Genomic DNA, 26,160 nt, shown 5'->3' with positions numbered 1-26,160 from the left:
TACATAATTGAACCTTGCATTAATTAATCCTTACAATTTACATATCATTTTTCATTAGGTTATTGGCACCTCTAAGATGAAAGCCAGCAAGAACTGCTGCAGTGATATTCTCTGGTTTTAGGTAGACATGATTTTCTTGACAGGCAAAAATTAGAACTTATCTTAGCTTATTAATGTAGTGCTTATTGGATGCTAATATACAGAAACCTCATTGTACTGGGCAAGAAAGTAATAATGCAAAAAAACATTGATCGGTAGCTATAGTTAATGATTTTATGTTTCTATCCTTCAGATTTTACAATTTGCAAGCAAAAGGTGGGAGAAGAAACAGAAGCCTTATGATCTTCTCTGTAGATGTCCTAGAGACAGACTCTTCTGATACCCTGGTGAGCTGAAGAAAAAAGGCTCAGGTCACTTCATGTACCAGCTTTTATATAGTAATTTAATTGCTGTAGATCAATTCAACAAGAGCAATTGTAGATGCCACTTCAAAATGACTGAGTGATCACGGCATAAACCTCAAGTGTGAAGATTGTGGAGAAGATGCATGAACAAGAGATACCCATCTTAAAGTCCAGTCACCTCTCTACTTCAGAGTAATCCTAGAAAACCACTTCGCACCTAACTGTAGGTGGGATCCTGTTCAGATTTTTGTTACACCTACTTCTGTTATTTCTGCAAAACTTGCTGTTGAGAAATTCAACTTGTGGCTGAGTGTTCAAGCATGACTACATATACTGTAATAAAATACATTATTCAGCTGATGACATGAACTCATAGGCAGTGGTTGCTGCTCATATCTATGAATGTGAACTATCTTTCTCCCTCAGATATCTTTAAATATTTCTGTTTTCTAATTTATTCTGTTATCTTGGCTGTGAAACTCAAGAACATGGGAATAAATATAAATATTTCAAGAGCCAGAAGATTCAGAGAAGCTGCAGCATGGTGGGCATACCAGCTATTTAATGAAACTTAGGAGATCCAGGTTATTTTTTTCCAAAATACCATAAAAATGCAGTTTGAAACAACAGACCTGCTTTCCATCACAGAAGTGAAAAGTCTGACAATGTCACAGCATCTGAAAACATTGGCTCATTCTGCTCTTCTGTAGTCCCATTGCATAGCAATATGTTGCTTCCAACATTTTATGGAAAAGGTAAAATATTAATATTTTACTCTTTTCTGGAGAGCATAAGTTAAGAGAACAAACTTTCATCTTTTTTCCCAGATGTTCTTCAATGCACACTTTCTGAGTGAATGAATGTCTTAATCCTATGCTGAACAAGGCTATTTTTTTTGCCCATTTAAGAGCAGGATTAACTCTAGCAGGTTGCTGTCCCAAATGCTGTACTAATGCAAGGGGATTATGGAACTTACAGTTTCTGGAGGAAAGTGGAACCATAAAGTAGTAGCAGAACATTCTAGGAAGAAAAAAATCCACCTTATTTTCATGAGAAGAGGAAGAAACTGGGTCAGTAGTATGGACAAGGGTGGTTTCTGAGAGAGCCAGAGCAGAGAAATCCAAGGAAAATCTCATGCTTGCTTTTGAAAGTGAGAGCAAAATGGCCATCATGACATTTTCTCCCTCGCGTGAGATGAGCAGATGAAAGTTTCCAGCATAGTGGGAGCCACAGCAATAATCTAAATGTATGATCCTTGAGTAAACAGGGATCAAGTGAGGAGCAGGACTCTGGGGAATGTTGTAGTTCTCTTTAATCAAGTTGCACAGAAATTCTGGAATTAACAGGGTCATCTCCTGGGCTCTCTACCTTGGATTTGCTACACTTATTTAGTTACCAATGAGGAGTTAAATTCTAGGGTGTCTTTGCTTATGGACAGATGACATGCTTCTGGAAACTCTCATAACCTCCCCTTGCTGCTTGAAGGTTGGGGGAGAGAGGGATAAAGAGGGGAAGACTTAAAAAGGTGAAGACTTTAATCTGTAGCTGTGATTTCCACCAGCAGCTGAATGGGCATGGACTGCTTTTTCCTGCCAGGTGAAAGTGAGATTTACAACACTTCCCTCTTCTACACTGCAATAAATTTATTATCCTTAAAAAACCAGCCCATAAATATGAGCTGTTGACACCGATCCACCCAGGACACACTGAAGGTCAGATGTCAGGACAACGATGTATTAAGAGCCAGAGACTAAAATTCTTTCCCAGTTTAGTCAGAGAAGAGACCTAAACATCTAACACATGCAGTTTGGCTTTGCCCTTTTGTCCATGTCTAAGGAAAAACATAGACAACCTCACCTACTGATCAATACAAAACTGTTACAGACTTTCCTTGGATTTCTCCATTGGCCGCTAATGCTTTAGTTCTTATAAAAGAACATAAACAGTGCTTCTGATGAAAAGTCCATCCTTCTTGCTGATAGGCTTATGAACACAAGTGCATCACTGTTAATCATGTTTGCATTTTTATTGGGTATAAAAGGTGAGGATAAGGAACAAAGGTAATTTTTATTTAGATTTGAAAGTGTCCTTTTATGGCAAAGATTTGACTTCCTCTCTGGCTTCTCAGAGGTGGGCTTTGTTTCAAATTAGTGAGCTGTCTTTAGGAGAAGGAAGGCAAAAGAACTGCAGTCCCTCCCACCTCAAGTATATATCTGAGGTCAATTTGGTGAAATCTCCATAGCTGTTAACGTTTGAACATCTGATCCCAGGTTTTCAGCAAACTAGAGGATGGGAGGAAGCAAAATGGAAAAACAGTAGCTAAAGGCTACTCTCCTCTTCCAGGACACACACCCTTCTGGGAGTCCTGGGCTGGAGTCCTGCCTCCGTAGGTGATTCCTAGAGGTGTGAAAAGATTAAACTGTCTTTTTTCATAGCATAATGCTGCTGGTCAGCATCCAGACACTACAACACGGTTAACTGCTAACTTCATTCCACCTATATGGCCAAAGGTAGAATAAAGTCCACTTTCTAGAAACACTGTTGTATATTCTGTATATAATATTGCTCTTCAATATTAAGCAATGCCAAATCTCGCTCTACAAAAAATAAGCTAATAACTGTGTCCCTCCATAGACAAATTCATACTGAATCGTAGAGTAGTCAAGATAAAACCACTGTAGCTTTCAAACTTAGATATTAGTATGTTGTTTGGTAGAAATTAATTATAAGTCCCCTAGTTTCTGTCTTCTAGTTAAATAAACTGATTTCAGCAGAAGGTTCAGCCTGCATACAATTCCTGGAAAGGGGAAATGGGAGATTTTTGAAATTTATTTTCACAGAGATGAAATGTAACCACCTGTACTTGAATATCTCTCCAATACTGTCGAACAGCACTTATAATGCCAAGAAAAAGAAAGGGGCCAGTTGCTGTGGGGGAAATCATTCCTATATGATCTTTTTCCTTCTAATATATCTTCAGTTCCGTATAACTTGTATGAGTCTATTCTGATTGCAAGTCATAGTTTTGCCTCTTTAAAGCTATCTGGTAAAAATGTCTCTACTCTGCCATGTCTCTTTTATGTGTAATTATATTTTGTCTTTTCGTTTAAGAAAAAGAGAATTTTAACAACACTTTCATTTAACAGACAAAACCCCGGACCTTTTGAAGTTCAAAATGACCAGTGCTAATACTCAGATGTGGAAACACAGCTATAGTTCTAAAAAAACCCAAACAGTCTGTCACTGTCTTTCAGTGATCTTCCATTCACTTACGGTTTAGTATTTTTAGTTTTGCAAACGGTTTGAAATCATATTAGACATCTCTTAGAATATCCCTTGGCCTTTGGGAAGGAAAGGACAATGTTAGGTCTCCTAGCCTTCAAAATAGGGTACTGTGTGTCAAATGCCTGCTGAAGATGCTCTGTGCAAATTATGATTCCTGAGCTGTTCCAAGAAAACACGCTAAGAGTTTACTACTATAGACCAGCATGTTTTCCTACTGGCAACAGGCTACTTCACTCCTCAAGTGATGCTTCCATGACTTTGCACAGGAAGTGTTCAGTCAGCTACTGACATGTTTATGCTAGGGATTGTAACTTTCAAGAGCTGTTATTGTATGAGGACTGTGAAGGCTGTACATATCCGCCCTTGAGAAACTACTGTGTGATCTTAAATAACTCAAAGGGTCAGTAGTTCTCTGTGAGAAGAACCACATTTCAGATATGATAGCACTTCGACCTATCACTCAAAGCAGTTCTGCTCTCCTGATGCTAATTTTTTTTTCCCCAATCACATGTGGCAACACTTCTCTTTTGGATATTCCTGGAGGTCTCCCATCCCTGGGAAAAAATACCAGCCCAGAATCATATGAACATACATAAAGATTTTTGAAAAGTTAAGGGTGTTTCTTGGTCATGTTTTTCTTACCTTCCTTCAAATCTGATATATATTCTTTGCTGCTTTGCTTCAGGTAACAAGTTCTGAAGGAGGAATTTTCATTGTGTCAATAGGTTCTTGTTGCCTAGGAGCATTTTTCAATTTGCAACTGTGTAGGTATTTAGGTCACCAGTGAATTAATCTTTTTAAAATTATAGCTATGTAGTCAATCACCAATTCTGAACTATCCCATTGAGAATTGGCAGTACAGTACTTAGTTGCTCATGGATTGAAAAGTTAAATTGAATGTTCTGCTTACAAAGAAATTCTATGAAAGAGGAAAGAAAATGGTGTTGGTTCATAATAAGAAAATGTCTGCGTTTTGCAATAATAAACTCTGATGTTTTCGAACCTAGACTGAATTTACCAATTTTTTCTAAAGGGCAGACCCTGCTCCCATTAGGGTTTCAGAAAAACTCTCTTCACTTCAGAAAAGCAGGATAAGGTCTTACCAGAGGAAAGGGAATTCAGTTGTCTTTCTTTGAAACCTTCTTTTTAAGATCAATGAAACTTTTCCATATTTCATGTTCAGATATATGGAGGTAATGACCATCCTTCTGTAAAGGCTGCTAGTGCTCATCATTCCTGAAACATATGAAAAGAACAAAAGAAAGAAAACTTGCTTTAATTAGCAAGAAAGTTATTTCGTATGACAATATTGTATTTTGAGTATCTAGAATGAAGGTCTTGAATAAATTAAGGATGTGTCTGTCTTCTACTGATTGCTACCTCATTTTTAACACGTTACTGGGAAAGGTGGTTTGTAATGGCGATCCATCTTGCCACCTCCCTGATAACTGAATCTGCTCTTTACTGGAATACTCTAAAGGAAGAGAAATAACATTGGATAAAAGATCATTCAGAACATGTCTAAAGTCACCTATTTTCCCCTCCAAATATGAGTTCTGCCTCTCAATAGCTTATCACCAGGTCACAGAGCACTCCAGGAATACCCAGAACTGAATGCCATGTTCCAGGCATGATTGTGATGAAATACATAGAAAAAGATATTAACTGCCTTGCTTTGTAGTGCATCTCTGTATATGCCGCTCAAATTGGCAAAGAGATTTGAATTATCTGCAGATTAGTTCAAAATGATCAAGGATATAATAAAATGAGTGTAACAGACACAGAACACTGTCCATTCCATTTGCACTGAATTATTCTGTCTTCTCATTATTAAAGAAATAATGTGATAAAGAATTTAGGAAATGTTATTGACTGCATCCTCAGCTAGTGTTTACCTCATTAGTGCCATATTTTATGACATCATAAAGGATCATTCTCCATTTCACTGTTACCATAATAACTATGTGCATGGCACTAACTGGAGAGATCCAAAAGTTGGCATAGGTAAAGGGTTCAAAATAAGCTGAAGTTGGCATTCAGGAGCACAAATGGAACACTACAGAAAGACTTCCATTGGATGAATTGAAAATGGCAGTACTTGTTAAGCCACATTCAAGGCATTCATTTTTGAAGTATTTTTCCTGGCATTTTCATGCAGAACATTTTCAGATGGGTGGTTTTTTTATATGTTATGTTATCATAGAATCACAGAATCATAGAATCATCTAGGTTGGAAGGAACCTTTCAGATCATGGAGTCCAACCATCAACCTAACACTGACAAAACTACCACTAAATCATGTCTCTAGACACCACATCTACCTGTCTTTTAAATACCTCCAGGGATGGTGACTCCGCCACTCCCCTGAGCAGTCTGTTCCATTGTTTTATAACCCTTATGTTATGATTCATTTATTTTTTCATTCCTTTTTTTATTCCTTTTTCTTTTTTATGAAGTTGAGTGCCCAGCTACGTGATATATCGGATCCTCAATCCAAAAAAGACACAAAAGAAATGAGAGGCACAAGCAAGTACTACAATGGGGACTGAAGTAACAGCTTGTCAGATTGCATGAATAATAAAATCTTCAAGGGCCGTACAAATTTAGTATTTCTATACTTAAAGGCATTCTGGTAAAAGATGCTGTGACTGAAGGAGGAAAGAAGGAGAATGTAATACAATAAGCAAGAGAAAGACTTTTGGAAAAAGTCTTTATAGTAGTAATTGATGAACTGATGCCTGAGTTCTAGGTGGAAAAGAATCCATTTTATTTGAAGTCAGGTTTTCTGATGTTTTTTACTGAATTTTCCCTTAAGACCTCTTCCAAGACCTACCAGAAATCTCTCTTCTTTTATTTAAATTTTTATACTGAAGTCATAATACTTTGAGGGATAAAACTCCACTGATCTCCTTTGCTCATGTCAGAGGGACAAAATCAGGACTGTTAAGACTCCCGTTGTGTCAGGATGGTAGAGTGGAGACTGAAGGAGGCACTGCCTCTCCCGAGAGGTGGGAATCCCCTGCATTTTCTTTCGTGCCCTTCAGGAGTTGCACAATCCTTTGCAGGACATTCAGGGAGTTTTTCAAGTCCTATCTGAATGCAGCAACAGTAATTGGATGCTGACTTTTGAAATTTTATTTTTCATTTCCTTAAGAGACAAATAGTAATAAGCTGGTGTCACAGAGAGGTTGTCAATTGCTCTCCAGAGGCACCTTGACGAGTAATCTTTGCAGATTGTGTGTCATTTGTTAAACTCCTTGGGAAACTTTGACATGAGAAGGGTTATATACACAGTGCTTATTTATTTTTTGCTAAAATAAACATCCAAACTATGAAAGGAGCTAGCCTTCTCAGGTGCAGAAGAGCAGAGAGGATTTCTTTATAAACACAATTTTCACTTGCGTTTGTTTAGCATTATTTCAAACTGTCCTGAAGACACATAAGAATCCTGCATGTTCAAAGGCTTTCAGCACTTTTGAGTCAATGAAGACACTGTGGGGGAAGATTTCCATAGCAACCAAATTAAAGAAAGGAAAATATGAAAAGTCAATGTTGGATAAGTATATGAGGATATACATATATTGGGGGTGGGAGGGGTGTGGTGACTATGGGGTGCTGTAAAGCAAGCAACTGAGCATTAATCGCTCATTTTTTTCAAAGAGAACAAAATTACCAACAACCCCCCACTGTCGGTTTGATCAAATTTGCATAAAAGATCCAGTTGATCATCCCACTCTGATTGAGTTTTTTAATTCTAGGAAAATTAAGATCTTACTTATTTATTAATTTCTTAAAGGATAATATTTCTCTATGGTACTATAGGCTTACTACATGATTGACCAGTGACATAAAGTAATGTAAGGTGATAATTGTCAAAGACCTCAGAGAAAGCATGAAGATATTGGGCTCATCTTCCCAATTATCAGACACTCATTCAAGTGTTATATTGAGAGATGTTTATTGTTTATAAATCACCATTACATCACAAATAAACACATTATTTAAAATACAAGATAATTCTTATGTTTAACTACATTTTGAATAAAAGATTACAGAGTATTATAATAATGGCTGTAGAGGTTATTACTTATTTAAGTCCACAGTCAAGACAGCATAAGGACAGATCTCTTAGTGGGAAGAAGAGCGAAACCCCAGGCTTGCCCAGTTCCAGTTCCACCTTCTAAAATTTGGAGTTTTCACTGGTGTTTGAGTGTGAAAAAATGATAACTGTCTTTATTTGTTAATGAAATGGTGCTGGATATGAAACTGTACCCTGGGTGAAAGGGTGACTTGAGGCCATCATAGGATGCTTATGAAAATCTTTGATTTTCTGACAAAACAGGAGCCCTGCTCAGATTTCCTCCTTTGAACTGTAGTTTTAGCTTGGTGTCCTGGTTTGGGGTAGAGCAGAGCCAACTCTCTGTTCAGTGAGAGAGACTCTTGTTTATATTTGTGTCTGTGACAACCAGGGTTAGCTGACTTGGTTGTTTACCCCATGGAGAGGTCGCGTCTGTGGGGAAGAGCGACACAAACTGGTCACTCAGGTGACCCAAACTGATCGATAGGGTATTCCATCCCATCTGCTCCATGCTCAGTATAAAAGCTGAGGGATCAAAGGGGTCAGGTTGGCTCTTCTTCAGTGGCTTGGCTTCTTCAATGGCCCTCTTTCTTCAATGACTGCTGTCTGAGGAGGACCCTATGACTTTGTCTACCTTTGATCCTGATCAGAGTGTTCTGGAATCCAGTTCCCATCCGTCACTGAGTCCAGTCTGGAACTTTCTCAGTGCCTGCTGGTGGCACCTCCCTGTGAGCTTGATATGGTTTTGTATATATTTGTATGTATTGTATCTTTTTCATTATTTCCTTTTTATTATCACTATTTCATTAAAGTAGTTTAGTTTTCTTAAACTCATAAATCTCTTTCTCTCTCTTCTTCCTCTCCTTGGAGTGAGAGGTGGGGGAGAACATCTGTAATCTTGTCATTGGCTAACCCAGCCTAAACTGCGACACTTGATAACCTAAGAAAATGTTCTTCAAATTGTAGATACAGATGCTGTGGAGAAGTCTTTAAATTTCTAACAGCTACAGTAAGCAACAGAGGAATTTCTCTGTGCTGGGGAATAAGTGCATATTCCTGTAATTATGCTGCCATTAATTACAGCCAGATCTTACTTCCCCACCTTGGGGACAGAGTGGTTACTGACTCAAGCTTTCATGAAGAGAAATGAGATTTTTGCACTGGCATTGACTTGTTTTCCGGGGAAAAAAAAAAAGAAACAAGCATGGTGGGAGGGAGACCAAATGGATAGCCACAGGTGAATGAGGGTCTGGAAATTCAACAGGTGCCTCTGACACTTTTGGAGAAAGGAATGGGGATTATAGCAAACTTGTGGCTTGCAACAGAGAAAGACATCCTACAGGCCTCCTGGCAGGTTAGGAAGAACTAAGGGGAGTTGCAGAGAACCCCAGAAACAGCTGATCAGTGATAAACCCATAGCTATGGGAGGATGGGAGAATGTGAGAAGATCCTGGAGTATGCAATGGTCTATCCACAAGCAAGAAAGGTCCTGCCTATGAGGGAAGGCAATAAACCGGTCAAAAAAATAATTGTTGCTGCATACCACAAGTGTTTATATTGATACATGCCTCTTTCCACAAAGGCATTATTTGGAAGAGATCAATTGAGTTCAGCTAATACATTCCTTAGCAATTTTCCTAATTAGTTGCCTACTTCTGTGTTACTTTTGCAGAAGCACAAAAGCTGCTCAAGTTGGCTTTAGAATCTGCATCTGACATAGATCTTATCTGCAACAGACATAAGCTAGACATGTCTACAAAAGTCTTTATAAATTGTTACCCCACCAGAAAATCTGCCTCCCCGCCTAACTCACAAACCTAGCCATGAATCCTTGCCTTTTTTTCAGGCAGGCTGGCAAGCAACAATATAGATCAATATTCTTTTGCTTCTCCAGAAGTAAGTGGTATTTATTTTTTCACCATCTTAAAACCAAAATGGCTATGGCTTTCTTCATGTGTGGTATATGTGCTTTGCAAAGCATGCATAAGCACTGTGCAAACTTGCAGACAGATGCACATATGTGCACGCTCCAGGCAGTATGTCTAGTTGTGCATCTGGTACGTTCTTGTCATGTCTGGATCTGTTCAACCTTACAAGTGATCTCTCTGAACTATTTTCTGGTGTGACTGACATGTTCCATGTTAGTTGTCATGTATAATTTTGCAGCCCGGTTAGACAGGCTACACATTGATTACCTCTTTTCACCATGGAACTTGTCCTTAATTTCCAAATAGTTTTATTTTCTATAGGCATATGTTGTACAAGAGTTGGATGGAGGATGGTATCTAATCTCTCTGGCAGCCAAATGATATTAAGACAATTCTGCTAGTTCTGTCTCAGAAGACTTAAGACTAGATTTTGATGTCAGCTGCAGTATTGTGCTTTTGAGAGTATGACAAATTCACATCTGATCTTTGCTTCTACCTCCACTTAACTGGGCTATCTTTTTGCATCTTTTGCAAATTTTCTTATTACCTTTCCCACTTCTGGATCCAGATGTTCACAGTCTCTTTCCTTCCAGTACACCTCAGTGTGCATGATATCTTCATGTCCAACTCTTCATCACTGCTCATTCCTACCTACTTGCATTGTTACAGCTAAAGCTTCCAGCTTCCTGATGTCTCTATATCCTGCCCTGTTTCCTTCCTGTTTTCTGACTCCAGTGATTTCTTTATTTTTCTCTTTTCAGCCAGCCACACTCATTTTTAATAACTTCTACATAATGGGCTCAATTCAAACAATGCATCGAGTAACTCACTCTATGCCTGACCTTCATGTTGAGATTGATTCTCATTAGTGATAGCACAGATGACCTTTCAATTTTCCTAGATCCAGCTAAAATCTTTTAAGTTTTGGTTAAGAATTCAGTAAAGTTCTTATTTTATCTGAACGGATTTAACTTTCTTTTGCCTTTAGAGATCATAAATATAAAAATCCAATCTGTTTCCTTCCCATTTCCCAATAAATTCTGAAAATAGAAGAGACATTGTTAAAGGAATGGTGAATAACAAGTGTCAGTAATGAGGTAATTGTACAGTTTGTTGACTGATTGCAGAAAATACTGAAGTCCAGGGGAAATTACGGGTTCTAACATCTTCTACCCTATTTAAAATTGTGCTAAACTTCCAATTGTCCTTGTAAAATTAGGATCATATTCTCTATCAACAGAAAACAATATACTGAATGAACTTACAAAATGTAAATTGTGAGGAAAAAGCAGCTAGCAAGACCTTATTTCAACAAAGCTACTAGGAAAAATCAGTAAAACCTGTCCTAAAAAGTCATTTGAAGAACCAGTGAAAGTGAAGTGTCTGATGAGACGTGCTTTTTTATCGTTTAAACAAAATTACATTGGCTTCCTCAGAATGACTTCCTTAATGTGATGCCGTGGTTAAAGACATGAGTAGCTTATTTTAACATCTACCTTCCTCTGGGGAGTATCTGGTTGTGTGTTGAGGTTGATTTGTCACGCTGGCTACATGTATGCTAATAATGCATTTGAATAAAACTTAAGGCAGAGTGTTGATAAACAGATTTCAAAGCTGATGGCACAGTGGGATTATTTAGGTGCCCTGTGACCTCCGTATTTACACTCACAAGTGTGGTCTGGTATTTTCTGCTTGTTTCCAGGGTTCAGTCTGCAGAAGCTGGGAAAGTATTTGGAGTTTTGGCATGAAGGCACATGTGATATTCAACTATCCCACCTTGCAAAGCAATAATCTGATTAGCCCTTCCTACACTATCTTGTGGAAATACAAGGCTGTGATTACAATAATCCTTGAACATAATCAAAGCAAGCTGAACCAAGAGCTGTCTCTTGCTTTCCCTACCTTTACCCTCCAGTGCTATGTCTAGTGGGATGATGAAGATAGGAATCCTTCACCACACTAACTGAGGAATAACTCTACCAAAGGCATCAGTCATACTTGCTTAAAACTGGTATAAGTAGAGGGAGAATCAGATTGTTATATTAACCTTGCACTTACACTGGGTTAACCTTTGCACCCTTGGCTGTGCTATATAACAGCTATCTCCATTATTAGCCATACAAAACTGCAGTACTTCACCATGATACTGTAAAATTTGTTTTGCATTGAAGATGGCAGGAGGATCTCCCACAGGATTTCTCACAAAGTCTGTGCTGTTGTGTGACTTGTATATCCTGTTAAATGCAATTTTAATACTGCTTCTTCTGCTTTAAAGAGCATTCAGATTTAAAACAAGCAAAGAGAAAATGGCCAAACAATCTTAATCTAGCTCTTCAGAAAGGATAATTCAATTTAGGGACTAAATAGTAATATGTAAAAAAAATTATACACATTGATAAGATTACCCTGACCCATCTCTTCCTCAGGCTGAAAAGTCCCATCTCTTTCATTCTTTCCTTATGTGACAAACACTCCAAGCCCTGAATCCTCTTCATGGCCCTTTGCCACTCCAGTGTACCTGTGTCTCTCTTGTACTGCGAAGCCCAGCACTGGACATGGAGCTCCAGATATGTCTCACCAGCATTGAGTAGAAAGGAAGAATGTTCCCTCCCATGCAGGAATAAAACTTAAGCATTTCCACCCCACAGGCAAATACAAAATCTCTCAGGTCTATATGTCATGAACTCTTAGCTGACCTCACAGTTTTGTAGCCTGGTTTGTTATTTGTATTGGCAGAGTATTTCTTACGGAAGGCTGTGAAGCATTCTGCAATCTCATTATATGCTTTCTGATCAGTGCCCATCTTTTACTGGCATGCAAAAAAGTTTGCCAGTATAGCCAAAAGGGGACCTCTTTCTGTCCAGGAAAATATTCAAATTAGATAATGATTAATACCATGAGAAGTAGAGCTGCACAGCCTTCCTCTGTATTCCTCCCAGTTCAATTAAAATTTCGTTCATTATAAATAAGGTTTAAAACAACAGATAATGTAATGACAGCTGTAGCAAATACTCTTGCTCATCTCAACAGCATTTGTTTCTCATATTTTTTACTTTTGTTTCTCCTTTTACTTTTTTTCTCTTTTTTTTTCTCTTTTACTTTCTTTCTCCATTTAACATTTTTTTCTCCTTATTTTAATTCCCACCCACAATTTTAATTCAATGCTCTGCCTGTTGCTTCTTGTGCTGAGCAATTTTGAATACAATCTTCTGTGCCAGTTTGACAGAGTTTAAATGCAGCAGGGGAACCTATTGACTTCTCAGCATTGCTCTGAACAAGCTTTTAAAAATGTTTCAAAAGTCTGGGCTTTGTTTGCAGACAAGATGGTGATTGTGCACAGACACCATAGCGATACATAAGAAGCAAGAAGCCCAGCTGGATGGAGAATTTCATTTTTTTGCGGTTGCATAAGGACTGCTTTGCCATCCAAACACAGGCTGTCCTCACCTCTGAAGCTGTATGATCTCCTTCAGCTGCCCCCACGCAGGGTAACTTGTAAGTCTTCACTAGAGATAGATGTTGCTGAAAAGTCATTTAGACTGTTATTCTTAATATTCATTCCACCCCTGCAAACAGGAGCCTAGTTGGAGAATGGAGTATAAATGACCTGGTGTAATCAAGTGGATTTTAATCCCAGCACTTCTCCTTCAGGTTTTATGTTGTCCACAGGATGGTATTTATTACATAACTTCAAAGAGAGAGATGCACAGGGAATGTTTCAACCATTTTAGAGCTGCTTTTTTTGTAGCACCCTCTCTAGCAGTGTTGGCTTTTCGAAATAATTCCTGAAATTGTTCACTTATTGGTGCCCTGAGTAGGATAAGGCACAGGTGTGTGGAGAAGGCAAAGGACAGATAATTTATTTCTCAGACTTTTCTGATTCCTTAGGTTTATTTTATGAACAGTTTATGGGAAAGGGGAATTTTGGTGAATCACTGAACATGGGGATCCTTGTTGATTTCTACTTTAAATGGAAACAGACTGTACATTTTGACAATATTAAAAAAGTGGAGATGTCTGTGTGTTAATCAATATGGAAAGTATTGAGATATAGATGAAAGAGGGTAGATTTAGATTCAATATGAGGAAGAAATTTTTCACTCTGAGGGGTGGTGAGACACTGGAACAGGTTGCCCAGAGAAGTTGTGGATGCCTCATCCCTGGTGGTGTTCAAGGCCCGGTTGGATGGGGCTTCGAGTAACCTGATCTAGCGGTAGGTGTCCTTGGCCATGGCAGAAGCGTTGAAACCTTTAAGGTCCAATCTAAATGATCTTTAAGGTCCCTTCCAGCTCTAACCGTTCTATGATTCTATGAAACTGTTATTCCTGTTGCAGGCCACAAGCACAACGGAGTCTCTCGAGCACTGTCATCTCACCCCTTTTCCAACCTAGAAGGAAATTATGTTATAAAAAAAAAAGGTGAGGAAAAGGAAAGATATACCACAGTTTTCCAGATGTAGAAGAAATGGAGAGACTGACTATGGGAAGTCATCCATAATCACAGCTAGGTTCAAGTTTTCAGGTGTTCAGAGACCTCTTGAAAATGTGGCTTCTTGGGAGATGGGGTCCTGTAAAAACTCCATCACACGTGCTGAATGACCTGCAAAATTTGGGTACAGACAACTGTAGCTACACAAAAAATCTGAGGGTACCTGGACTGGCACGGCTGCTTTCTTTTTTGGGTAGTAGATTTTGTTTGCTTTGGGTGGAGAAGAGAAAGGAAGTGGAACTGCAGGGAAAAAACATTGTCTGTAGAAAATAGACTGGGCTTGGTGATTGCCCACCATTCTAACCTACTTTTTGTAGATCTTCCACAACTGAAAAATAACTAAATAAGTAAAAAATAACTAAATAGCTGTCCTGCCTTCCTGCAATCCAGCAACAGGTGACCCTCTGGAGGATGGGTACAAGTAGCTCTCCATGTCCCCTGGGTATGGCAGTGGCACCAGGCATCTGCGCAGAGAACATGGTGGCCAAATCCCAAGGGATGACTAAGCAAGTAATGATAAAAAAAGTCAATAAGAAACACCAACAACCTGGGCTCCTTACAGGCTAGTTAAACACTACTGTTTGCACACAGAGACAAAAGCCCAGCATTGCACATTACCTCTGATCACTCTCTCTTTACATCTCTTAAACACACAAGAAATTAATATGCAGAGTTATATATTATAACCTGAAATAATGGGTTTTATACACTTATATCTAGTGTGGTGCTTTTACATTCAGCACATAAAGAATATTCACACTAAACCCCATTTTTTTAAAAATCAAGTAGTTTAAACCATAGTTTATTATAAGTAGTTTACCATTTAAACAAAAAGTCACAGATATATAACCATATGAAGCAAATTCTATTCTTAGCCCCTGTCATGAGAGCAATATGCAATCATATTGTACTGGCTAAAATACTTGAAGTATTTACAGTATTTTAACATGATGTACGTCCTAACATTTGTATTTTTTTCAGCACTTTATTTAGTTTGTTTGGTTTTGATTTTCCTTTCTGAAAAAAACCTGTAAAACCTGCCTGGACATTCAGCCAAAATAAAATAGTAGCTATTTTTATATTGCAGGATCTTTTTCACTGGTGATTAGTTAGGGAATAAATTAGTTTAAATTACAGGATTTGGGGAGAAGAGCCTGCTATGGATCTTATAAAAAAACCTCCCTTTAGCTTTTGTAGAAATTATACAAGCAGGACAGAGGAAAAATACTTGACAGAATTAGAAATATTAAGACCACAAAATGGATTTTTTGTTACTGCTGCAAGGAAAAACGGTAAGTGGCTTGTCTGAAATAGCAGGTCACCTATTATTTGCCATCCTCACAGCAAACCTCCAAACATCTGAATAACACAAAAAATTGTGGTTGCTAGGAGATTTGATAATAAATTATTGGATATAAAAGGTGGCAAGTATTATTCTTGGTAAATGGATGTGCTTGACAAGGAATAATTAATATCATTATTTATTTTGCCTTTGGTAATGGCTTGAAAGTAGATGAGGAAGAAAATAACACAAAATACTTTTTAATTGTCTTAATCAGGAAATACTCATGATATAAGCAGAAGTTTCAAAGAACCTTCACTAGAATGGTTAGCTCATTCACAACTCTTAATTTGCCTTTCCAGGTTTATTGTGGTTGTCAGGACCCTGAGGACATGACCTCTCATTGGGGTTTGGGTGTGTGGGCTTAGGGCCAGCTGTGGTAGTGGGCTGTTAGCCCTTGCATTGATGAGCAGTGAGGAACCTCAGTGGAGACCTGCCCCACTTCTTCTGGGAGCACTTTTAAACTCAATCTTCCCTTGTGGTTTGAGGTATTTTGCAGATGGATCCTTGATTCTGACTCTGGTCGGACCTGTTGACTTGTCACTTCTGGGAGTGACAGGAATTTTGATGCAAATTGCCTTTTGTTTCAGATAAAATGATGGCAGACTGTTCGTTAGAGAGAAAATCTCATTTATTCAGATCTTGGCACAGGGTAACACTCGCATGGGCAATCAAATCTCTTGAAAATTTGGGACAGTTGGGAGCTGACCAGATGGCAAAGCAAGTCTCTGTTGCACAGGTGGCATCTTCAGCTGGATTGGGAGATGTATGCATTTAATACCTTAATTTTGTATGTATTTAATATCTTAAATGCATATAAAAGACTGTCCTACATGAAAGTTAACTCTATCTCAGTTAAAGACAGTACACCATTTCTGCAAGAACAGTTTATATTGACTGTTTACGGACGTCTGATCTGTGCCTAACTTGATCTTTCTTGAAGCAGGAACCACACAAGGTTGAGTCTGGAGAGACCGGCTCTCCACCCAGGAGAACACCACCTTCAAGCATACAGCATGGTCTGGACACAGCAGGAGCTGCCTGAGGAAATCTCTAGAACTGTCTGAAATTCCCACCCGTAACAATCAGTCAAGCACTTAGTTATGACAGTTCAGTCAATCATCAAGCTTCAATCTGATCCTTTGTCTTAAACCAGTCCATTGGCTCATCCCTTTAGACAACAAGCTACTGGAGCACACGGGGAATTTATGACTTAAATGCATGGGTGTGCATGCGTGCACAGCCTTGATACCAAACAGATCACAATTATAATTAAAGAACCAACTTTATTTTACTCCTTATATCTCATTTGTAACTTAAATTCCATAGCTCATGCTGCGCTTTGACCTTAAGATGTATTTACTTTGAAATACATGGGAGCGCTGCAGTGCGGGCACCAGCTGATTCCTAAAAACTGATTCCACACATGAAAATGCGATTTGGGAAACAGTTCATAGATATTTTATATTACGTATATATTATGCATTGTTAAAGGCTGGTGGAACTGTGCTCCACAAAAGCCTGGGATTGGTCCTAAATCCTTTCTGTCTTGCTGTTCTTTGTACCCATCAATACATCATCCTTGCCTGAGGAAGCAATGCAGCACCCTGAGGTTAATGCCTGGTAGTTTAGACCTGACATTCCTCCCTTCTCTTTGGTGCTCACAGCTTGTGAAACAGGAAAACGTCTGCAAGTGATACATGTATGTTTTCTTTTTTATTTCCTTCATGTAAATCGCTGTCCAGCAAGGGCAGAGGCTCAATCCAGCAAGTCACAATTATTTATTTGGCTGTTAAGAGCTCTGGCTGATCATCAGACCATGGTGTTGTGTGTTTGTGTGCCTGTGTATGACGTAAGACAAAGGGAGATGTAACTCACGTTAGGTGAAAGTGATTTCTTAGGTTTGGTTCAATCATGTAAACATGATTGAATTGGCCCGGCTCCTCAGTGTATGGCTGAAAATAGGTGTAGCTGGATATATCCCCACAAATACCCAGAAGATGATGTCATGGTCTACAGAGCTGGAACGAGCTATACAGATACAATGAAGTGAGTGGGAAGTGGGAAGGGTTTTGTCTTCTTGTGCCAAAAAAATATTTCAGTACCAGTAAGAGACACATAAACACATTCATGTTTTTTCCTGAAAAAGATCTTGAGCACTGTGAAACAAAGAGGTATTTCCTGTCCAGGAGAAACTTTTAAGTTTCTGAATGCCAAGTGAGTGGTTTCTTTTCCAGTGGTTGTTTCAAGAAATACAGGAAATACTTTATGAAGTGTCTTGGTAAAAGTAGGCCAGAGTTATTTACACAAAATTAATGAACTGCAAATAGTGGTTCACTGTGTGGAAGAAGACAAGATAGTTTTTAATAATACCTTTGAGTCTAATGTTGTGACTGACAAGACTTCTTTATTTTTATACAGGAAACTATACAGTTCATTCAAGATAGTAAAGTTTGCTTTTCCCTTAGAAACAGACCTTTTGTTCTGAGAAGAGAGTTTCAAGAAATTCCTTTTTTTTTTTTGGTGAAGTTTTCCAAATTATCTAAGACGTTCACTTTCCCTAAAGCCTCTGAGTAATAAATTAAATTATTAAAAATTAAAAATGTCAGTATCATTTATCACAAATGACATTTGGTAAACAAAAAATGTGGAAGACAATTTCCAAACCATTTTTATCAGTATCTATAAATTCATATTTAAAAAAAAAAAAAGAAGAAAGCTAAGAATAATGTGTCTCTTAAGCCCCTGAATTCTTAATGAAGGTGATGTTTTACGTTTTGGCTGGCTCTGCAGACTCCGGACTGGATGAAATACAGATCTACTCCAGCAGTCCTTTTGTTAGCTTTTTGATATGGAAAATAACTGTATATATATAATTTAGCCTTCTTTGTTTTCTCTCTCTTCCACATCACACTAAGTATTTATCAGGCACTTTGTAACAACAACAAAAAGATTTTTCTTCATGGATATACCCTCTGTTTCTTGAATCTCTTGCCTTTCTATCAAACTCTCATTACCAATGGGAGTTTATGTTAGTAACATATTTTCTGTGTTGCATTCTTACTTCTAACCCTGATTTGTTTCAACAAACTGAAGTCTATTTGGAGAAGCATAGTTGAGTCTGTAGTTACTATGAAATTACTTAAGGAAATAGTAAATAAAAAGTCAGTTTTTTAAAAAGTACATATAATAATTTATCCAAACCAATCTTTAGTAAATTTTCCTGTTAAATGCATGTGAGAAACTGGAACCTAACAATGCATGCAAGGTTTATAACCTCCAGTGAAATCTTATCTTATTACTGTATAGAGTATAGACTTCAGGGTTTTTTTAAAATCAGGGTAGGCGAGATTTATTCTATAAGAAGCATAACCTATAAAATACAGAATTTTTACATATGGAAAATTATGCTGAGAGAAGGAACAGTGCTCCTTATTTAAAACCATTGGGCATCTGTTAAAAAATAAATGGAAAAAGCTGGTCATGAATCAGTGTGTAGGCTGTTTAATTTCTTTAAAAGGATTTAGTAAAACCATAAGGCAAATAAAGAACAATTTGAGATGACATTTTAGCATCTTTCAAGTGTGAAAGAGAAAAAGACAAAGGTCATGTTTTGAGAAAATATGTCTCTAATTCTCATAGAATGCATACCATTTGCTGTTGTCAGAAATCTGCTACACTTCATTGATGTTGTGGTTTTCATTAGGTGTTAAAGCACTACTTACACCATCTATGTACTAGCTTCCCAGATAAGTTTTTTATAAGCTGGTTATACTGCGAGAAAATTTAGCTTAAATAGTCTTTATTTGAAACACATGAACAAGATGCCAGAGTGAGAGACCTTATAGCAGCCTTCCAGTACCTAAAGGGGGCCTACAGGAGAGATGAGGAAGGACTTTTTATCAGGGAATGTAGCAACAGGAAGAGGGGTAATATTTTTAAACTGAAAGAGGGGAGATTTAGATTAGATATTAGAAAGAAATTCTTTAGTGTGAGGGTGGTGAGGCACTGGAACAGGTTGCCCAGAGAAGTTGTTGGTGGAGGTGTTCAAGACCAGACTGGATGGGGCTGGGAGGAACCTGGTCTAGTGGGAGGTGTCCCTGCCCATGGCAGAGGTGTTGGAACTTGGTGATCTTTAAGGTCCCTTCTAACCTGAACTATTCTATGATTCTGTGAAATCCAGTTCTTAAGAGTTCACTGTGTGGAATCAGGAAATAATCTGCATTATTTTACACTGGCAGACAATGGATAACAAAATATTACCCAAAACAGAGAAAGGCTTCCAATCCATATTTTGTACAAGAGAAATCCTTCACTCAAGTCAGGTAACAAAATGAGAGAATTTTTAATGACCTTGGGATTCTGTCCTGATCTTCTTTGTGTTTCATGTGTTGAAAAAGTCCTGTTGAATTTTCTAGGAAAATTTTTCATTAAAGGCTTGGTAGGGCTTATGCCAAGACATTTTGGGAGGGTAGACGATGACTAGGGAATCCAAAGTATATGCATTTAATACGATAAGAAATCTCATAATTTAAAAGTCTTCATTTTGGCAATTTCTCACTCAAATTTCAGAAATGTTCAAACTGTGTGTGACAAACTGTGATGTGTTAACTAACTTGATAACAGTGCAGAATGATTTGAAGACGAAAAGTACTATACAAGTGCTAGCTGCTTGTATTGCTGGATTATTGTAGGTTGAGAACCTTAATTTTTGGGGGGGAAATACGAATTGGGAGGGAATTGGTAATTTTTTAGTGCTAAAACTAGAGGAATTTATCTAATCCTGAATTGCTGAAACTCTCTCTTATCGTGTTTCTCATTATGATCCTATGTTCATCTCTGGTTTTCACAGAATCATAGAATAGTTTGGGTTGGAACAGACCTTTAAGGTCATGCAGTCCAACCCCCCTGCAATGAGCAGGGACATCTTCAACTAGATCAGGTTTCCCCATCACTCAAATGACTTACTACTATTATTTGTGTCATTGCGGTTCTGTGTCTTAAAGCTATAACAGGATCTCACTGTCAGATACTCTTTAGCCAAAGGGTTTTCCGTGACCCAAAGAAGTTACATATGAATAGTTGAATAGCCATGAAATGGGAGACATCAGAGAGATGCAGATGAATTTGAAACAAGGGCAGCCTTGGTCTACATGCTAGGTGTAGCTTATCAAAATTGCTACTCATCTCATCTGAGTTTGAGGATTTGCTGTGTGGAGGTCTACATATGACCTACTCACCTTAACTTCTTTTTTAGATCAGTGGGCAATTTAATTGCTCTTAGGAGGCAATTTAACCGACCTGTGTTAAAAGCTGACTTAAAAAGCTGACTTAAAAATGAAGAAAGTCATGCCCTTTAAATGGTTTTCTCCCCATTGACTCCAAAGGGAGTCCAGCTCTGTGTCCAGCTACCGTCAAAACAACTTGCAAGTACCTACTATAGGACAGATTGGAAGTAAATGGTAAGAAGTATAATGCAGTAGTCCCGATGAAGTTTAGAAGCTCAGGAATGATTCTTGATTTGTACTACTGTAAACTGAATCAGTCTGAGGCGGATTATACACAAGAACTGTAAAACCAAACAGTGACTGCATAGCATAGGTCCAGGACTCTGACTGTTTGATTTGCGTTAAGTCTTTGTATTAATTACTAGAAGTTCCTTTGATAGAAACAATTCATAAAAGGCAGACAGCTGGTGCATTATTTTATTCTACGAGAACTAGTAAGTGCCCCTTAAGACACTGTAAAAATCCAGCTGACATTGTTCATGGTTTTTTTTTCTCTCAGTTTGTTTTAAAGATTTTCCAGGAAAGAGAAACTACCCCAAAGTGTAAGACTAAGCCATTGGTGGCTGTAGGTTCATAAGATGGGTATCTTACCAGATGATGTTTTGATGTTCCTACCTACTTTCAGGACATTCCAGTTCTCATTTCAGATTGTGCTGGCCTTACCCCATCAGATACGAAGAAAAATTTGCTTCCAAAGCAAATTCAGCTGCTGTGATCTACTTCACAATCATTAGCTTGCTTTTCTGTATATCAGTGTTTCCTGTTTTGTTGGTTCTTTGGACAAAAATTATTAGTGAGGCATGATGGATGAGTAATGCCACCAGCAGCCAGAAAGCTGAGAAAGAGCACGGTGATGTTCCTGTTCCTGACAGCCTTTTGGTATTTTTTTGTTTATTAGAAGTGCTTGAGCTGGTGTTTCAGGATGTAAGGTTTTCCTGATGGAAACTTGGAAATTACTTCCTCAGGAGTTTTCAAAAGGAGTTTCATTAGAGTTAAATGCCTTTGATTCTCCTGCATATTCCACTGATTTGTCACAGGAGACTTGAACAGCTACATGGGCTGTGGGGTCTGTTGTCTAAGCAGTCACATTAGTACATACCCTGACTGACAGCAGTAATCAACAGAAAGAAATATCTGGAGGCAATAAGATGTGTTCTTCTATCAGGCTTTGATCATAGATAAAGCTTTCAAGCAGTACTCAATGTCACAGCATTTGCCATGATGATGATTCAAGGGAGGGTCTGTGCATTACCTCCTCTCTTGAATCAAGAGTAACGTCCTTGTGGTTTAGTGGCAAATAGTTAATGCAGTCTGACTCCCTCTTGGTTGGTTACTCTCCATCTTCTTATGCCTTTTCTAGGTTGTTGGCGTCAAGTGTAGAATAGGTTGAAGGAAGGACTCAACAAGTGGTCATAATTTAAAAATTCTTTGTAACTACCCATAAATCAGTCTTTCATATTCTAAAGGCCAACAAATTTATTCAGAGCAAGCAAAGACAGAGTTCTTCTTTTTCCAAGTAACTTTAGCTTGTTCCTGTCATACAGGAGAGGAAGTCTGAAAATCTGTTTTAGAACATTTAACTTTAAGGTCTCCAGAGAAGGGACGATTCTTCATGTCACCATTTGACTTTCTGTTCAAGTTTTACAGTCCTGAGAGACTAAAGCATCCTCAACAAGACTATTTGGAGTTGTTTACTGAAACTTTTCTATTGTACCCAGTATGACAAGGTCTACATCCTAAGTATCATTTTCCTTGCTGTAAAAGAGAGAGTCACCTGTAAAGCTAATAGTCTAAAGAAAGCACACTGAATAAAAGGAGCTGAGCTCTTTTATTAGTACTCTTCTAAAGAAATCAGGCTGGCATGGATGTTATGCTGTAGAGCACAACAAAAGAAAGCTAACACATGCCAATTTCTAGTGCTGGTCAAGAAAAGATTTCTACTGAAATCTTGGAAACAAATGTGGTTCATTTTGTGTATTTCCCAAGCCAATTCCTTGCTCTCAGGAAAAGCAGGACACACAAAGTAGTGCATTATTTGTACAATTGGTGCTTTTGTGCTCACATGGACACAGGATGAAATTAGAGCTATGTCTTTGGGTCTTGTACCTTATTCAAATCAACATGCCCCAAAGTTGACTCAACAGATGCTAATTTGTAGAAATGTGTAGACACATATGTCCATTCTCATCTCAGAGTCTTGGGTCCTATCTGCCAAGTAGAGGACTCTCAATCTGCTGGCTATCACATATGAAATGGGTGCCCACACTGAAGGATCAAGAAGTTCACAAGCTTCCTACTTATTCTTCTAGCCCCTTTCTGATCACCTTCCTGGATATTCCTGGATATCGAGCAGGCTCGACCTGCTGTTAAGTCACCAACTTACACAGAGAAGAAGCCTAGACTTGAGTAACTGGTGTTTCTCTGTACAACACCTGGTGCAGAGGATTCCTTCCATGTCCAGTGTGTGCAGCCAAGGGGCGATGCAGTACGACCAGCCTTAGTCTTTCCTTTTTCTCTTCCCCCTGTTTGCGTTGCCTGATAAGGGTTAAGATGAATTGCATAACCTGCTTGGGAAACCAACTTTGTTCCCAATCCCTGGTGTGGGGATAGTGCCAGAGGGGTTGTCGGGAAGGCAGGAGACTTGGCAGGTGGAGAGGGAAAGGGGCAGAGCTCTGGGATCTGCTGCAATCGGGGCATCTGCTCCACTGTTCACAGCTTTCAAGGAGGAGAGGATCATCTCTCCAGGGAATAGCAGCCACAGCGCAGAGCTGAGCCTAACACTGATGGTCGCATTCCTGAATTTCCTTGTGAAGACTTATTGCTGAGCATTTGGCACTTCACTGCAATGATTAATGCACATATACAGCAAGAGTGGAAATATTGTCCCAGTGTGACCGAGATAACGGCAGAGGGCACTCACTGATTCTTAATCTTTCACCTTTCAGCGCACCCTGCTCACCCAGACACTGCTGTGTAATTGAAGTAGAGCTGCTCCTGGGGTAAAGGATTTATAAAAGCATAATTCCTAATTTATTACTGCACATGTTGAGGTACAGTTTTTCAGTGGGGGGCTCAGATCCTATCAAGCAATTTCCATCATCAGTAGAGGGGGAGTCACATGAATGAATCCCACAGTGTGTTAAAAATGCTGTCGTTTCTGCTTCTAACAACTGCACACTTTCCTGTTTATTTTTCCTGTGTTCTATCAAAGTCTGCTGTAATGCAAATCTGGCCATTCTGTTATTTGTGCTAAGCAGCAGGATCTCCAGGTTAGTTCCCTGCTAGACGCTTTACGTTAATCCACTTTCTGGTTGGAAAAGATGTGAAATTTACTCAAGAATGAAATTGTATTCCACATCGTTACACTGTTCTCATTAAATCTATTATTTCCACATCATCGCCTAAGAAAATACCCGATGCGAGAATCCTCTGAGAGTTCACTTCCCTAATTCACAGGACAATTACAAAATTGTTTTTGCCACAGTGGGAAATGTTGACTGCTGGGTCACTTAAATTCTTGCAGTGCCAGCTAATAAAAAAGAGCACTCTTTCTCCTTGCAGAACTAGAATGCAGCAATGCAGCCAGAGGATATGAAAGGGCTTTAATTTGACTTTTCTCCCTTGTTTTGTTGTTTAATTTTCTTTCATTCTGGAAGAAAATAAGTTTTCTCAGATAAAAAATGGGATTTTTTTGTGGGGTTTTTTTCAAGGTTGCTGTCTTTGTGTTAAAGGAAACAAATCTAGCATCACATTTGTGTAAGTACATTGCAGCATAATATAGATAAAGTATGATCCCCAAAACTATTTTATTCTGGCATCCTCCTGATAGAGTAGGAAACCTTCTCATATAATCTTTTTTAGGAGCATATCAACACATATAAGAGCTTTAACAACAAACATGGGATTTCCTCTCTCCACACTCTCTTTTGTTCTGCGATAATTACGAAAACATGCACAAAAATGTTTTCCTGCTTGTTACAAAGATCTGAGTATTCTTGACAGTATTAAAAATGGCTGAGTAGTCCCTCCACCCAGAGCTGAAGAAACTCCAAACGGCTGTGTGGACTGCAGGCTAATCTGTGTTATTCTGAGCAGGGACATGAACAGCAAAACCACTTATAGGTCCAGATGAAGTAAATGGCAGAATCTAGTTTATTGGCTTGGATGAAAAGTCAGGGCAGCTTTGAGAATTTTTGGACATCTCACCTTAAATTCTCAATGTCTAAGGTTGTGCTGGAAAAATACAATCTGTGTAGAGAGTTTGTTTTACCAGGCAATTAGGGTTTGTCATTCAGATTTCTTGAAAAGACCAATTTCTCTTCCAGAGGAAACCTGCAGGATAGTAGGAGGCAAATACGGAAGTCTACAGTCCTTGTCTTAGACATCGATATGAAAACTGCTTCTCTAAGTGTTGTTTGTAGAGACAAACATTGCATTAAACTGAATTTCATCTCAGTTTAAAATAGACACCTTTGCTGAATGCTGTGTCTCTGCCCAATGTCTGCAAAAGCAGCCTTCAGTGAGTGTTCAGATGCAGCCACTGTACTGTGGATCTCTGACACTAGGGAAGCAGATTTTTATCTGATACTTAACAGACTGATAGTTATCTGATAGTTATCAGCTAGTTATCTGATAGTTAACAGACTGAGAAGGTAATTTACTTCTTTACAATTTCCTCTTAAACATATGACTTACTGAAGCAAATTCAAGTCAAAGAGAGAAAAAATATTGCATTGTATAAGCTATAGGAAGAACTATTACCCAAAAAGAAAAAGAAAAAAAAAAAAAAAAGCAAAAAATCCCTCATCAACAAAAAGACTGTATTTTAAATTTTATTTTTTTGTTCATGCTAATTAAGAGGAAAACAGGAGTCAATGCCTTAAATACATATGCATATATAATGTCTATTTATGTATATGTACATATAGAATCATAGAATCATAGAATTATCTAGGTTGGAAGGGACCTTTAAGATCATCTAGTCCAACCATCAACCTAATCTGAAAACAAAACAAAACAAAACAAAAAAACCCACACCCACATTACTAAACCATTGCATGTGTCTGTCTTTAGTGTCTTCCATTTCTTCATGACATATAACCAATAGAATTTGTCTCTATACGTGCTACAGATTTCACATATACAAAGTGCATACTGCCTGCACGCCTGGTTTTCATGTGTTTAACAGTCCTAACAGATATTCAGGCAAGATAAAAGTTGCACATGTTTGAATAGGTAAATCTCTTCCTACTCACAGCATCTGGGCTTGTACCAGAAATAGTGTAGCCAGCAGGACTAGGGCAGTGATCGTCCCCCCATACTTGGCACTGGTGAGGCCCCACCTCGA

The sequence above is a fragment of the Numenius arquata genome, chromosome 1, assembly GCF_964106895.1.
Source record: "Numenius arquata chromosome 1, bNumArq3.hap1.1, whole genome shotgun sequence".
Taxonomy (NCBI): domain Eukaryota; kingdom Metazoa; phylum Chordata; class Aves; order Charadriiformes; family Scolopacidae; genus Numenius; species Numenius arquata.
The sequence above is the reverse complement of the archived record's forward strand: the minus strand, read 5'-3'. Positions refer to the sequence as shown.